This window comes from Dryobates pubescens, chromosome 5 (assembly GCF_014839835.1).
Source record: "Dryobates pubescens isolate bDryPub1 chromosome 5, bDryPub1.pri, whole genome shotgun sequence".
In the NCBI taxonomy this organism is placed as follows: Eukaryota; Metazoa; Chordata; class Aves; order Piciformes; family Picidae; genus Dryobates; species Dryobates pubescens.
The window spans coordinates 5,649,759-5,666,497 of record NC_071616.1 but is presented as its reverse complement, the minus strand read 5'-3'; positions in this window follow the sequence as shown (position 1 = coordinate 5,666,497).

Sequence of the window (16,739 nt, the reverse complement as noted above, 5' to 3'; positions counted from 1 at the left end):
AGGAGATATGCACATTATAAGCTTAATCCTGGAGACTCTCAGGAGTTAGACCTGCAGCAGCTTGAGTCTGGTTTGTTGTGTTTGCTGGGCTTTGATAATAGCAGCAATTCACAGGTTAGAGTTGCATTAGCTCAGGAATCTCCACGCCGTGGTGTTTCAACTGTGAATTGTTGGTAAGCTGTTCAAGGGCAGTTTCCATGATGGGATCATGTCATGCAAGCAGCCCTGTAGCCTGGGCTTGTATGGGGGAATAATCTCCAGCTGCATTCTGGAGCCAACCTGCATTCAACCTGCACATAGATGAGGGGTGAGCAACTGATGTCGTTTCCCTGGACCTGAGCAAAGCCTTCAACACTGTCCCGCACCACATCCTGGTCTCCAGACTGGTGACACATGGGTTTGATGGGTGACCACTAGATGGATAAGGAACTGGCTTGATGGCTGCACCCAAAGAGTGGCTGCCAATAGGTCCATGTCCCAGTGGAGGCCAGGGACAAGCAGAGTCCCTCAGGGATCAGTCCTGGGACCAGGCTTGTTCAACATCTTTGTGGGTGCCATGGACAGTGGCACTGAGTGCACCCTCAGCAGGTTTGCTGATGACACCAAGCTGTGTGGTGCAGCAGACAGGCTGGAGGGAAGGGATCCATCCAGAGGGACCTGCACAGGCTGGAGAGGTGGGCACAAGCCAACCTCATGAGGTTCAACAAGAACAAGTGCAGGGTCCTGCATCTGGGTTGAGGCAACCCCAGGCACAAATCCAGGCTGGGCAGTGACTGGCTGGAAAGCAGCCCTGAGGAGGAGACTTGGGGGTGCTGGGGGAGGAGAAGCTCAACAGGAGCTCTCAGTGTGCACTTGCAGCCCGGAAAGCCAATCAGATCCTGGGCTGCAGCAAGAGAAGTGTGGCCAGCAGGTCAAGGGAGGTGATTCTCCCCCTCTGCTCAGCTCTGGGGAGTCCCCACCTGGAGTACTGCCTCCAGTTCTGGAGCCCCTATTACAAGAGGGATCTGGAGGTGCTGGAAGGTGTCCAGAGAAGGGCCACGAGGATGATCAGAGGGCTGGAGCACCTCTCCTGTGAGGACAGACTGAAGGAGTTGGGGCTGTTCAGTCTGGAGAAGAGAAGGCTCCCAGGTGACCTCATTGTGGCCTTCAGGTATCTGAAGGGGGCTACAAGAAGGCTGGGGAGGGACTTCTCAGGATCTCAGGTAGTGATAGGACTAGGGGGAATGGAATGAAGCTGGAGGTGGGGAGATTCAGGCTGGAGGTGAGGAGGAAGTTCTTCCCCATGAGAGTGGTGAAGCCCTGGAATGGGTTGTCCAGGGAGGTGGTTGGAGTCCCATCCCTGGAGGTGTTTAAGCCCAGGCTGGATGAGGCTCTGGCCAGCCTGATCTAGTGTGGGGTGTCCCTGCCCATGGCAGGGGAGTTGGAATTGGATGATCCTTGTGGTCCCTTCCAACCCTGACTGATACTAGGATACCATGATCTACTGTTACCACGATGGTGGGATCCTTGAAGCAGCATCATTCTCTCCAGTGTGTTATCCATGCCCAGACATCCTCTGCTTTGCCTTTCTGGTATTTGTGATCAGCAGCCCAGGGAGGCAGTGGAGTCACTATCACTGGAGGTGTTTAGGAAGAGACTGGATGGGGTGCTTGGTGCCATGGTTTAGTTGATTAGATGGTGCTGGCTGATAGGTTGGACTCGATGATCTCAAAGGTCTTTTCCAACCTGGTCTATTCTATTCTATTCTATTCTATTCTATTCTATTCTATTCTATTCTATTCTATTCTATTCTATTCTATTCTATTCTATTCTATTCTAATTCCTAGGCTCTTTTTATCAGCAGAATAGATGAAGTAGGTGGGGGGAAATAATCATGGAGCAGGTGAATGAGAGAATCTACTGTGGTATCTTAGTGCTGGTTGACATTGAAGTCAGGCATTTTAGATCCCAATGCTCTATAGGAGACAAAGGCATCTGAGTTGGTCACTATCTCACCTGGAGACTGAGAAGGGGTTGAAATATCTGTATAGGGATATCTGTCTGTCTCTGTCTGCTGAAGAACTGGATACCTTGTGAAGAGTAAAATTAAAGCAGGGAAAGGAAGAAGAGAAGGAGAAGGTGACAGAACAGGAGTCTGTTGTGCCTGAACCTGCATTTCAGGAAGGTTGACTGCCAGCCATGGGATTGCCAAGGCATCTTTTGCAGTTCTGCTAGGCACAGCACTTTCTCTGGATGCAGTAAAGAACTGAGACCTTCAGCATTTTGCTTTTTAAATAGATCATATATTTTTCAGCACTTAGAAGAATTCATGTAACTTGTCCCTGCTTTCATTTCTAGGGTAATGCTAATGGCCTATCTCCATGGCAGCTCTACAGCAGGTAAGCCCAGGTCAACTTTTTTCCTTCCAGAACTATAATTACCAAGGCACAGCCCATGAGAGGAGAATAACATGAAGGGTGTGAAGGAGATGGAAGTTCTCAGCAGTAATGGTCCTACCACATTTGACTAGGATTGGAAAAAGAACTAATTGTACACACTGATCCCCACATGCATGCTTAAGTGCATGCAAAAAGGCAGCAGCAGCTTTGCATGTGGGCTCTGCCTCTTGCAAGCACACAGGCACACAAACATTAACATACATCTACTCTGCAGGGGAGTTTTAAGGGTATATAATAAGATCTGTAACAGGAATTCAAACAGTCTGTGCAAAACATTTCTGTTTGGTTTCATGGTGAGGATAAGGTAGGAATTTCCTTCCCTCACTCCCCCCCTAATCTACTGCTGTGATTGGGTCTGAGATGGAGCTCTATTTCTGTCAAATGGTGGTTATGGATTATATCATCAGCTCTGAAGTGTTGTCATCACCCACTTTGTGTGCAGCTCCAATTAAATATTCATAAATATGAAAGGCACATCCTTTGACTGATGTACTGCCAGGTATTTTTTATATCCATGCCCCTGTCATTCCTGTCCATCCAGCACCCCCAGTGCATGGTTTGACTCCTGGTGAATTATTCCCTCTTTCATGCAGCTTTTACTCCAAGTCATTATCTAGGAGCCTCTCTTCTTACTAAAGTGAGACCAGCACCTAGAGAATGAAATAAGGTCTCTTAGAGTTCATTGATCAATCAAAGATGCAGCTGGCTCTAAGCCTCATCTATAAAAAGGGAGTCAGTCACCTCTGGCAGCTGGCAATATCTGTCCTGACCATAAACTAGGAACAGTCAGACTAAAAGCAGATACAAGTCAAGGCATCATACTGTGGGATGGCCCTACCAAGCCTAATGGCCTTTTCCCAATGACTTGAGAGAAGAATCCACTGAGAGCACTTCTAACATCAAATCTCCTCTTTTGACAGCAGATACTTTAGGACATGGGTCTATTTTTGCAGTACAAGTTGCCTATTCAAGATGCACATCTGCATCTTAAATGGTAGACACCTCTGCAGGTAGAGCCCAAACCCTAAATCAATATTCCTTGCTTTATACTGAGCCTGGAGTAAATCTGTGGAGAGACAGCAAGGATGATCTATGAAGAATGGTAACTGTAAGGTCAATAAATCATTGAAAGACAAGAGTTGCTAAAAAACACACATACCTATAAACTAAGCAGCTTTAATGCTCCCACTAAATGCTAACTGCCAGGTCCTACACTTGGGGCACAACAACCCCAAGTAAGGCTACAGGCTTGGGGCAGTGTGGCTGGAAAGCTGCTGGCAGAAAGGGACCTGGGGGTTCTAATTGACAAGCATCTGAATAGGAGCCAGCAGTGTGCCCAGGTGGCCAAGAAAGCCAAAGGCCTCCTGGCTGGGATCAGCAATGCTGTGTCCAACAGGAGCAGGGAGGGGATTGTCCCCTGGGACTCAGCTCTGGGGAGGCCACACCTGGAGTGTTGTGCCCAGTTTTGGGCAGCTCAGTACAACCTAGCAGAACTGGGCTGAATGACAAAATCCTCAGAATCTCATGGCACAGGCCCTTGAAGGAGCTACAGAGCTGGTGACAGAAGCAGCAAAGATCCAGAAAGAGTATGTGGAAGCCACAGCTAATAGGCCAAGTCTATCTGCTGCAGTGCCTCATGACAATTACTTCCCTCTGGTTCCTACTATGAACAGCAAGCAGAGTGAATGACACTCCAGTTAATGATTTATAGGTGTCCAGTACTGTCTGGTTGTGCACGGCCATCCCAACACAGCCAGAGTGAGCAAAGGCCCTAGGGGCCTGAGACTGAGCATCTGAGGGCAGGATGTCTTGCCAGTGAAAGGTAGCAGAGACAGCCTGAGGAATACCAGTGGAACTCAATGACCTCAAAGGTATTTTCCAACCTGGTTAATTCTATTCTATTCTATTCTATTCTATTCTATTCTATTCTATTCTATTCTATTCTATTCTATTCTATTCTATTCTATTCTATTTATTTCTATTCTAGCATCCTTGACTTCTTAACAGCCAGAAAGGTGGGCATGTCAGGAAGGCATGTGGGTTGGGCAGGAGTGCCTGCTCAACCTCTACACCCACAAGGATGGTTCCAGAGACCTGATGCTACATGTGAGAGCAGCCATGACTGAGCTCCTGGAGTGAATGTCATGAACAGCAATTGTAGACAAGGCCAAAAAAATGGAGAAAATCACACTGCCACATTTACCTCTGCAGTGTATGGCCAGGAGATGAACTGTGAGAGTCTTCTTTGGAAGGTCTCTGTGTCCAACCTATCATCCAACACCATCTAATCAACTAAACCATGCAACCAAGCACCCTATCAAGTCTCCTTCTGAACACCTCCAGTGATGGTGACTCCACCACCTCCTTGGGCAGCCCATTCCAATGGGCAATCACTCTCTCTGTGTAGAACTTCTTCCTAACCTCCAGCCTAAACCTTCCCTGGTGCAGCCTGAGACTGTGTCCTCTTGTTCTGGAGCTGGTTGCCTGGGAGAAGAGACCAACCTCTGCCTGTCTACAACCTCCCTTAAGGTAGTTGTAGAGAGCAATAAGGTCACCCCTGAGTCTTCTCTTCTCCAGGCTAAGCAACCCCAGCTCCCTCAGCCTCTCCTCACAGGGCTATGTTCCAAACCCCTCACCAACTTCGTTGCCCTTCTCTGGACTCGTTCCAGCAAGTCAACCTCCTTCCTAAACTGAGGGGCCCAGAACTGGACACAGGACTCAAGGTGTGGCCTAACCAGTGCAGGGTACAGGGGCAGAATGACCTCCCTCTTCCTGCTGGCCACACTGTTCCTGATGCAGGCCAGGATGCCATTGGCCCTCTTGGCCACCTGGGCACACTGCAGGCTCATGTTCAGCCTACTATCAACCAGCACCTCCAGGTCCCTCTCTGCCTGGCTGCTCTCCAGCCACTCTGACCCCAGCCTGTAGCTCTGCATGGGGTTGCTGTGGCCAATGTGCAGAACCTGGCACTTGGATGTGTTCAATCTCATGCCCTTGGACTCTGCCCATCTGTCCAGCCTGTCGAGGTCCCTCTGCAGAGCCTCTCTACCCTCCAGCAGATCAACTCCTGCCCCCAGCTTGGTGTCATCTGCAAATTTACTGATGATGGACTCGATGCCCTCATCCAGATCATCAATGAAGATGTTAAAGAGCCTGGGGCCCAGCACTGATCCTTGGGGCACACCACTAGTGCCTGGCCGCCAGCTGGATGTGGCACCATTCACCACCACTCTCTGGGCTCAATTTGTATGGGGGTATCTCTCTTTTCAGGTTATTTTTGACCTTTTTGGTTTAAGCATTCTTTTCCCCACCTGCATAGGCAGTAAATTCTTTTACAAGCAGGATACACTGACATAAAAATTCCTCAGTTATGGTGTTTCCTTCAGCTAGTGCTTCTGGCCAAAATCCTCTAATAAATTTATCATCCATTTTGTGATCTCGCCTCCCTAGAGTAAAGTTTCTTCTCAACACTGATAACAACAGGGATGAGAAGTCAGCTGGCAGCCTCCAAGCTCAGGATCTATGGTCCAGGAAGAATATTAGTGGCAACTGAACTGAGATAGACTTTTATTTCAGCATAAATTGTACCTGACAGAGCTAAAGCTTAATTAAATATTGGCCTAGTTAACCTTCTGCTGAATTTGAACTGCTTTTGCAGTAGGCTTAATTTTCCCTTCCCCTATTCTTCCTGTGGAATACTCTCTCCTATCTTGCCACCACACATGCACTGGCATGAGATTGAACACATCCAAGTGCCAGGTTCTGCACATTGGCCTCAGCAACCCCAGGCAGAGCTACAGGCTGGGGTCAGAGTGGCTGGAGAGCAGCCAGGCAGAGAGGGACCTGGGGGTGCTGGTGGATGGTAGGCTGAACATGAGCCTGCAGTGTGCCCAGGCAGCCAAGAGGGCCAATGGCATCCTGGCCTGTGTCAGGAACAGTGTGGTCAGCAGGAGCAGGGAGGTCATTCTGCCCCTGTACCCTGCACTGGTTAGGCCACACGTTGAGTACTGTGTCCAGTTCTGGGCCCTTCAGTTTAGGAAGGAGGTTGAGTTGCTGGAACGAGTCCAGAGAAGGGCAACAAAGCTGGGGAGGGGTCTGGAACACAAGGCCTATGAGGAGAGACTGAGGGAGCTGGGGTTGCTTAGCCTGGAGAAGAGGAGACTCAGGGGTGACCTTCTTGCTCTCTACAACTACCTGAAGGGAGGTTGTAGACAGGCAGAGGTTGGTCTCTTATCCCAGGCAACCAGCTCCAGAACAAGAGGACACAGTCTCAGGCTGCACCAGGGGAGGTTTAGGCTGGAGGTTAGGAGGAAGTTCTACACAGAGAGAGTGATTGCCCATTGGAATGGGCTGCCTGAGGAGGTGGTGGGGTCACCATCACTGGAGGTGTTCAGGAGGAGACTTGATAAGGTACTTGGTTGCATGGTTTAGTTGATTAGGTGGTGTTGGATGATGGGTTGGACGCAATGATCTTGAAGGTCTCTTCCAACCTGGTCCTATTCTATTCTATTCTATTCTATTCTATTCTATTCTATTCTATTCTATTCTATTCTATTCTATTCTATTCTATTCTATTCTATTCTATTCTATTCTATATTCCATTGTTCATGCTAAGGATGAAATATTACCCAGAGCCTTGTCCTGGCATCCTGGGAATAAATCACTGGTGATTCCAAATGTCAGCAGAATCTACCAGCAGAGCTTTACTGGCTGCACAGTTCAGAGTCTTTGGCATGAGTTCAAAGGAAAAATGAATCTGAGAATTTCTGACGCCTGGGAAGCCCATATGTGGTTCCAGCTATGTATCCTGGCACTTTGGCAGAGGCAATTTTCTATTGCAAGGCTTTGGAGCCTACATTAAAACAAAATAAAATAAAATCAAATAAAATAGCCTTCATGTTCTATAACTAACAGCATATGAAACACAGCAGCCTGGTTTCACTGAACCCCAAAGCTCAAGCTCCCCTATTTTCACTTTCTCTCTCTCTCACCCACCCCCCCATTCCCCATTAAAAGCCATAAAATCCTGGTTTCATTGCCAAATACATTCAGGCTGGATTTTCCAATTAATCTCATCTGAGTTTTAATTTTGGAACCCCAGAAGCATAGAGGCTTTCACAGTTTACTTGCTATGAAATGATTTCAAATCTTGTTGGTGTATTTTTTCTCAGTGACGCCAAGCTAACCCTATACAGAATCACAGAATCACCAAGGTTGAAAGAGACCTCAAGGATCATCAGGTCCAACCTGTCACCCAACACCTCATGACTACTAAACCATGGCACCAAGTGCCACATCCAAGCCCCTCTTGAACAGCTCCAGGGATGGTGACTCCACCACCTCCCTGGGCAGCACATTCCAATGGCTAACAACTCTCTCAGTGAAGAACTTTCTCCTCACCTCAAGCCTAAACCTCCCCTGGCGCAGCTTGAGACTGTGTCCTCTTGTTCTGGTGCTGGTTGCCTGGGACAAGAGACCAACCCCCTCCTGGCTACAACCACCTTTCAGGTAGTTGTAGACAGCAATAAGGTCTCCCCTGAGCCTCCTCTTCTCCAGGCTAAACAACCCCAGCTCCCTCAGCCTCTCCTCACAGGGCTGTGCTCAAGGCCTCTCCCCAGCCTCGTTGCCCTTCTCTGGACACATTCAAGTGTCTCAATGTCCTTCTTAAATTGAGGGGCCCAGAACTGGACACAGGTCTCAAGGTGTGGCCTAACCAGTGCAGTGTACAGGGGCACAATGACTTCCCTGCTCCTGCTGCCCACACTATTCTTGATGCTACACGAACAATCTGACTACCTTGGTTACAGTTTAGAATTGAACTAAAATTAGCAACTTCTCCATTCTCAAACAACATAAATTATAATTAAAAAAATAAGGGCAGGTGGAAGAGCAAAAATGGGATCACAGAATCTCAGAACATTAGAGGTTGGAAGGGGCCTCCAGAGATCATTGCGTCCTACCCGCCTGCCAAAGCTGGATCACTTAGGGTAGTCCACACAGGAATGCACCCAGACAGGTTTGGAAAGTCTCCAGGGAAGGAGACTCCACAATCTCTCTGGGCCTCAACTGTCCTGTTCCTGTGCTCCATGAGCCAGCAGTGTGCCCAGGTGGCCAAGAAGGCCAATGGCATCCCGGAATGGCATCAGGAACAGTGTGGCCAGCAGGAGCAGGGAAGTCATTGTGCCCCTGTACTCAGCACTGGTTAGGCCACACCTTGAGTCCTGTGTCCAGTTCTGAGCCCCTCAGTTTAGGAAAGATGTTGAGTTGCTGGATCATGTCCAGAGAAGGGCAGCAAAGCTGGGGAGGGGTTTGGAGCACAGCCCTATGAGGAGAGGGTAAGGAAGCTGGGGTTGCTTAGCCTGGAGAAGAGGAGGCTCAGGGGAGACCTTCTTGCTGTCTGCAACTACTTGAAGGGAGGTTGTAGCCACGTGGGTGTTGGTCTCTTCTCCCAGGCAATCAGCACCAGAATAAGAGGACACAGTCTCAAGCTGCACCAGGGGAGGTTTAGGTTGGATGTTAGGAAGTTCTTCATAGAAAGAGTGATTGGGCATTGGAATGTGCTGCCCGGGGAGGTGGTGGAGTCACCATCCCTGGAGGTGTTTAGGAGGAGACTTGATGGGGTGCTTGGTGCCATGGTTTAGTTGATTAGATGGTGTTGGGTGATAGGTTGGACTCAATGATCTCAAAGGTCTTTTCCGACCTGGTTAATTCTATTCTATTATAGTCTATCTCTCTCAGTGTAAAAAAGTTTCTCCTCATGTTGAGGTGAAACCTTCTATGTTCAAGCTTGCATCCATTGTTCCTTGTCTTATGACTGTGCACCACCAAAAAGAGATTAGCCCCATCCCCTTGACACTCACCCCTCAGATATTTGGACATTGATCAGATCCCCTCTCAGCCTTCTCAATACTACACAGCCCCAGGGCTCTCAGTCTCTATTCATGGGGGAGATGCTGAAGTCCCCTAATCATCCTTGTGGCTCTCCATTACATTCTCTGAAGCAGGTCTCTGTCTCTCTTGAACTGGGGAGCCCAAAACTGGACACAAAACTCCAGATGTGGTCTCACCAGGTCAGAGTAGAAAGGGAGAAGAACCTCCCTAGACCTGCTGGCCACACTTTTCTTGATGCACCCCAGGATACCGTTTGCTCTCTTGGCCACAAGGGCCCATTGCTGTCCCATGGAGAACTTGATGGGACTCCAAGTTTTCCTCAGGGAACAGAAAATTCTTGACCAGTTTGAGAATTAAATAGATGGGGGATCTGATGTACTGCTCTCAAACTGAAGCCAAAGGTTAGCCCTATGGAAATTAGAGGGAATTCTGTAAGGCTTCAGGCCTGAAAGGGTCTTATTCCCTGGATGGTCCTGTGTCTATTATGCAACATGCAGGAGGTGCAGCTGTCATGGCTATGCTTCTATAGTGGCTATTCCTACTTGATGCCATCGTTCCAAGGGGCAGCATTTTCTACCTGCTGCATACTGCACTTGCAGGGATGTGCATGGCAGCTGAAAAAAATCAGGCTCTAAGAATCCTTTGCCCTTTCTTACACAAGTCATTTTGTGACAACCTCTCTAGAAGCTGCCACCATCTGTTGGTGGAAGTGCTTTGGCCATTGAATGTGAGAACTGTGAAATACTGCCTGCCAGAGTGTAGCAGAGATTCATTCCGTCTTGGTGCTCTGAGAACGGGCAGTCCGCGGCCACAGCTCAGCGTCTCCTCGTGTCATCTGTGATAAATGCATTTTCTTGCCATGGAATGGTTTGTGAAAGGCTGTTACAGGCATTTACACAGCTAGCCTCAGTTAACAAATGCTCTTTCAAAGAATTCTAAAGAAACACAACAAAGAACCAGAAACGATGACCCACAAAGGCGAGCTGATGTTGGGAGTGCAGGATTTTACACGACTGAGCCAAACCCGTTGGCGTTCAGGGAAGAGGGCACACAGCTCTGGAAGGTAAGAGGCAAGGAGGGCTGTGCTCCTGTGCAGAAGGATCTTTACTGAAGAGATTTGAAATGGGTTTTATACAAGAAGTTTCCCAATAACAGTGCAAAACACCCAGGCTGAAGCAAAAGCACCGTTTGTCATCTGGAGCAGCGACATGTACGGAGTTCTTTTCATATATCTCCTTGATGGCTAGAGGATTTCAGCTGAGCAAGAGGGCTATTACTGCCATCTTTCAGCATTGGATAAATCACATCTTTATACTTGCTTAGGGCTCCCCTGTAAGATTAATACTTTTATATTCAACATGCCCAGCCCTGTTAGCTAGGTAGCAACAGCAAGTGAAGAGGAAAAGGGGAACAAAAAGCATCATGAAAGCAAAGGTCAGTGGCAAGGAGTTTTCCAGCTGATTTTTCACGCTTTGTGGTAAGAAGGGAGAAAATAATATTGCAGCCATCAGTAGTAAAAATTAGTTACAAGACACAAATCTGTCAATGCCTTTGCTCTCCTGTCAACAAGAAAGCTTACAGTGACCTGGGCCTGGGAGGGGAGGGGAGGGGAGGGGAAGGGAAGGGAAGGGAAGGGAAGGGAAGGGAAGGGAAGGGAAGGGAAGGGAAGGGAAGGGAAGGGAAGGGAAGGGAAGGGAAGGGAAGGGAAGGGAAGGGAAGGGAAGGGAAGGGAAGGGAAGGGAAGGGAAGGGAAGGGAAGGGAAGGGAGAAGGGAAGGGAGAAGGGAAGGGAAGGGAGAAGGGAAGGGAAGGGAGAAGGGAAGGGAAGGGAGAAGGGAAGGGAAGAGAGAAGAAGGGAAGAGAGAAGAAGGGAAGGGAAGAGAGAAGAAGGGAAGAGAGAAGAAGGGAAGGGAAGAGAGATGAAGGGAAGAGAGAAGAAGGGAGGGGAAGGGAGGGGAAGGGATGGGAAGGGAAGGGAAGGGAAGGGAAGGGAAGGGAAGGGAAGGGAAGGGAAGGGAAGGGAAGGGAAGGGAAGGGAAGGGAAGGGAAGGGAAGGGAAGGGAAGGGAAGGGAAGAATTAACCAGGTTGGAAAAGACCTTTGAGATCATCGAGTCCAACCTATCACCCAACACCATCTAATCAACTAAACCATGGCACCAAGCACCCCATCCAGTCTCTTCCTAAACACCTCCAGTGATGGCGACTCCACCACCTAAATGCAGAATAGGAGAATTAGGTCTATCAAGGCTTGTCAGCAGCAGAATAGGAGAATTAGTTCTGCTAAGGTTTGTCATCAGCAGTCTGCTGCACTGTACTGCAAACACCTCCTCAATGTTCTTGGTACTTCACAGGGGAGCTACTGCTCTGTGGCATCACAGAATCATAGAATCATTTTGGTTGCAAAAGACCTTCAAGATCCTCAAGTACAACCATTAGCTAACTCTGCCAAGACTGGTGCTAAACCACATCCTTCAGCACCACGTCCTCATGCATGCAGGAGGTGTGATTATAAGCAAAAGACTTGGAGAAACAATAAGCCCAATCCCAATCATCTCCCAGGCTGTGTGCAATAGCCATGAAGAGAAGAGCTTTGAGACTTAAAATGCTTTATTCTTAGCAGTTGATATTTGTAAGGTGGGAAGAAGTTTCCTATTTTAACAAACATTTCTCAGTGTCTGGTCTTCATATTTCGCCTTTCAGCTCAGATGGTGAAAACAGCTAGTTACATCTATGTTCCCCTCACTAGCTTTTCATTCTGTTCTCTGCTGAAGATGTGCAGATCTACCAGGGATATCGTTTGGGCTGTCCATGCCCTCTGTTATTACCAAATGATGCAGCACCAGTGTTCAGCCATGAGTATGTTTGAATGCACAGTCAGTAAATTTGCAGATGACACCAAGCTGGGAGCAGGTGTTGATCAGTTAGAGAGTTGAAGGGCTCTGCAGGGGGATCTTAATCGGCTGGACAGATGGGCAGAGTCCAACAGGACGACATTCAACAAGTCCAAGTGCCAGGTGCTGCACTTTGGCCACAACAACCCCATGCAGAGCTACAGACTGGGGTCAGAGTGGCTGGAGCGCTCCCAAACAGAGAGGGACCTGGGGGTGCTGATTGACAGCTGGCTGAACATGAGCCAGCAGTGTGGCCAGGTGGCCAAGAAGGCCAATGGCATCCTGGCCCGCATCAGAAATAGTGTGGCCAGCAGGAGCAGGGAAGTCATTGTGCCCCTGTACACTGCACTGGTTAGGCCACACCTTGAGTTCTGGGCCCCTCAATTTAGGAAAGATGTTGAGTTGCTGGAACGTGTCCAGAGAAGGGCAATGAGGCTGGGGAGAGGCCTCGAGCACAAGCCCTATGAGGAGAGCCCTATGAGGAGCTGGGGTTGTTTAGCCTGGAGGAGGCTCAGGGGACACCTGTCTACAACTACCTGAAGGCGGCTTGTAGCCAGGAGGAAGTTGGTCTCTTCTCCCAGGCAACCAGCACCAGATCAACAGGACACAGTCTCAAGCTGTACCAGGGGAAGTTTAGGCTGGAGGTGATGAGAAGGTTCTTCACAGAAGGAGTTTTTGGCCATTGGAATGTGCTGTCCAGGGAGGTGGTGGAGTCACCATCCCTGGAGGTGTTCAAGAGGGGACTGGACGTGGCACTTGGTGCCATGGTTTAGCAGTCATGAGGTGTTGGGTGCCAGGTTGGACTTGATGATCTCTGAGGTCTTTTCCAACCTTATTGATTCTATGATTCTATGGTACCCTTTTTATGAATTATTGTATTAAGCAGCTCTGTTCTGTAGCAGAGATGTTGAAAAGACATTGGTAGGGAAAAAAAAATCCTTATTTTGAGATTTCAGATGCTCTCAACTCTTGCTGTTGCTGGCATTAATCTGTGCAGCAGGGCTGTTGCAAGTATGCATTTTTAACAGTCTATGGTCACCAAAGCTGCTTTAAAAATGAGGATTGTAACAGACTATCTAGACATGTCAAAATCTCTTCCATTCCATCTGCAGTACCCAGAAGTCACACGCATGAGGCTAGGAAATAATACAGCAAACCCAGCAAATTACAGAAACTATTCATCTCCTGTGCTTACCATCCCCTAAACAGACATTCAAGTAGATGCTGGTCACTGAGCTACACTGGATTTGATACCTCTTTCCTGATGAAAAAGACTCTCCTCTGCCCAGAGGGAACCATGGCTTATCTTTATTTCATGCAACAATGAGCTGTTCTTTTGCTGTTAAACACACCTGTACATCTTGCACCCCACAGTGAGAGGCCATGTGAAACACTGGAGCCTGCAGAGGGATAAGCTCTACTGCATGTCAGTGCTTTTGCCATTCCAAATTCTTCAGCTTGAGTGCCACAGGCTCCTCTCAGGAGAAGGCAGGTGGGCTGGAGTCAGCTCCTCAATTACACTGTTACCAGTGCAGGATGTAGGAGACCAACTGGTGCTCTTTGTTGTGCATCCAACACCTCCTTCAGATTGCAGCGTATGGTGGTGTTCAGGCAACTGGCCGTTGTAGGTGTGTAATTTCCTAGGGTTTAGTCACCTTTATGCCTTCAGACATCTGAGCTTCATTGGCAGAAATAATCTTATGAATTCTCTATTGGCATTGCAACGTCCTCCAATACCCAGGAAGTGCCTCCCTACCTTTCAGGGGTGTTGTAAGGGTGAAGTTGCGAACGAGGGAATCAAATGCAGCTGTACTGGCAGCTGTATCACAGTATCACAGTATCGCTAATGTTGGAAGAGGCCTCGAGGATCATCGAGTCCAACCTGTCACCACAGACCTCAAGACTAGACCATGGCACCAAGTGCCACGTTCAATCCCCTCTTGAACCCCTCCAGGGATGGTGACTCCACCACCTCCCTGGGCAGCATATTCCAATGACGAATGACTCGCTCGGTGAAGAACTTTCTCCTCACCTCCAGCCTAAACTTCCCCTGGCACAGGTTGAGACTGTGTCTTCTTGTTCTGGTGCTGGTTGCCTGGGAGAAGAGACCAACCCCTTCCTGGCTACAACCTCCCTTCAGGTAGTTGTAGAGAGCAATGAGGTCACCCCTGAGCCTCCTCCTCTCCAGGCTAAACAACCCCAGCTCCCTCAGCCTCTCCTCACAGGGCTGTGCTCAAGGCCTCTCCCCAGCCTTGTTAATATAATAAAATATACAGATTCAGGGTAATAGTCTCCATGCACAAGTCCTCCACCAAGACAAAGTGTGAGGCAAGGTTACTGCTCTGTCTTTGCAAAAAGTTGTGGCTGATTTGTTTGCTGGGTGATCTTGGGATGCTTGATAAGGCCAGCAGCCAATTTATTGTCTCAAGTTATGGGAGAATCTTTTGATCCAGAACAGAGAGGTCTGGAGGAGTTGTAAATGCTAGTCATTATTAATTAACAGCTTCATTGTCTGGAGATAATTTCCTTTCTGCCAGGACCCTTCAGCATGAGCCAACTACTGCCACTATATTGTGACTACCTGCTCCAATGAGTTATTGCTGTTTATTGTTTTCTTGTCTTACATTACACGGTACTTGCCTTTCTTTTATGCTGCATTATCCTTTTTAACAGAAGGAAATATGAAAGCTGTTCAAACATCACGCAGGGCAAGTACCTGAGACAGGGCACCAGGGATGAAAACAGCACGAATGTAACAGGGCTAATAGGACAGGCCAATTCTTCTTTATGGTGCCAGTCACCTGCTCTCAGGTGGCTAGCATGGAAAGGTGAAGTAGAGCCTCAGAGCAGTGCAATTTGACATCAGTGATCTCTGTTTTAATGCTTCGGTCCACCTGAATGCTTTACAGCCATCGTTAATTATCTCAGCAGGTTAAAATACATCTAAGGGAAAGCTCTGTCATTGTAGTGGTGAGATTTGAAATCTCAGCTGTTGACCAGACTCTTATCTCCAAGTCTGGTCATCAGCAAAGGCTTAAGGGGCTAAATCTCATCTCCTACAATTAGCACACGTGACAGGGAGACACCACTACGTCATGCTGCACCTGAGGAGTGTGTTTGCTAGACTCAGTCTCCTGGAGTGGTTGTTCTCCAGGAAGGCTGCTGAATTTCTGCATTAGAAAGACACCACTGCTAGTTTACAACCAGTGGAGTTTAACTATGGAAACATCTACACTAGCCTTTCAGCTTTGAAAAGGCACACTTTTGTGGTGAATCCCACCAAAGCAGACTTGCAGTGAGTTAACTGGATTAAATTCTCCTGCATTAAACTAAATTGGAAAAGTTTACTGTGGGTGTGGAATGGAATGGAATGGAATGGAATGGAATGGAATAGAATGGAATGGAATGGAATGGAAAGGAATAAAATGGAATAGAATGGAATGGAATGGAATGGAATAGAATAGACCAGACCAGGTTGGAAAAGACCTTCAAGATCATTGAGTCCCACCTATCATCCAACACCATCTAATCAACTAAACCATGGCACCAAGCACCCCATCAAGTCTCCTCCTGAACACCTCCGGCGATGGTGAATCCACCACCTCCCTGGGCAGCACATTCCAATGGCCAATCACTCTTTCTATGAAGAACTTCTTCCTAACATCCAGTCTAAAACTCCCCTGGCACAGCTTGAGTCTGTGTCCTCTTGTTCTGCTGCTGGTTGCCTGGGAGAACAGGCCAACCCCCTCCTGGCTACAACCTCCTTTCAGGTAGTTGTAGAGAGCAATAAGGTCTCCCCTGAGCCTCCTCTTCTCCAGGCTAAGCAACCCCAGCTCCCTCAGCCTCTCTTCACAGGGCTGTGTTCCAAACCCCTCCCCAGCTTTGTTGCCCTTCTCTGGACACATTCCAGCAAGTCAACATCTTTCCTAAACTGAGGAGCCCAGGACTGGACACAGGACTCAAGGTGTGGCCTAACCAGTGCTGAGTACAGGGCAGAATGATCTCCCTGCTCCTGCTGGCCACACTGTTCCTGATCCAGGCCAGGATGCCATTTGCCTTCATGGCCATCTGGGCACACTGCTGGCTCATGTTCAGCCTACTATCAATCAGTACCCCCAGGTCCCTCTCTGCGTGGCTGCTCTCCAGCCACTCTGACCCCAGCCTGTAGCACTGCATGGGGTTGCTGTGGCCAATGTGCAGAACCCGGCACTTCGATGCGTTCAGTGTCATGATTTAGGAGACACACATGGCTGCCAAGGGCAAATTCTTTCAGAGAAACTGTAAAGTTTGTTGGTCAAGAGATTAAAAAAAGGGAAGAAAAGCAATCTTTCCTCTTTTGGAGTCAACCACTTGTGAGCCTGCAGTTACATTCTCTACGGGACACTAACTCAGGATTCACCCACGGAATAATACTGAATCAGAGAAAACTGCACCTTCATCACCATCATTTGCTCAACGTTGTTTTGTCTCCCATTTCCAGGGATCATTACTCCAAACCACCTGTGCTTGGTGTGGCTTC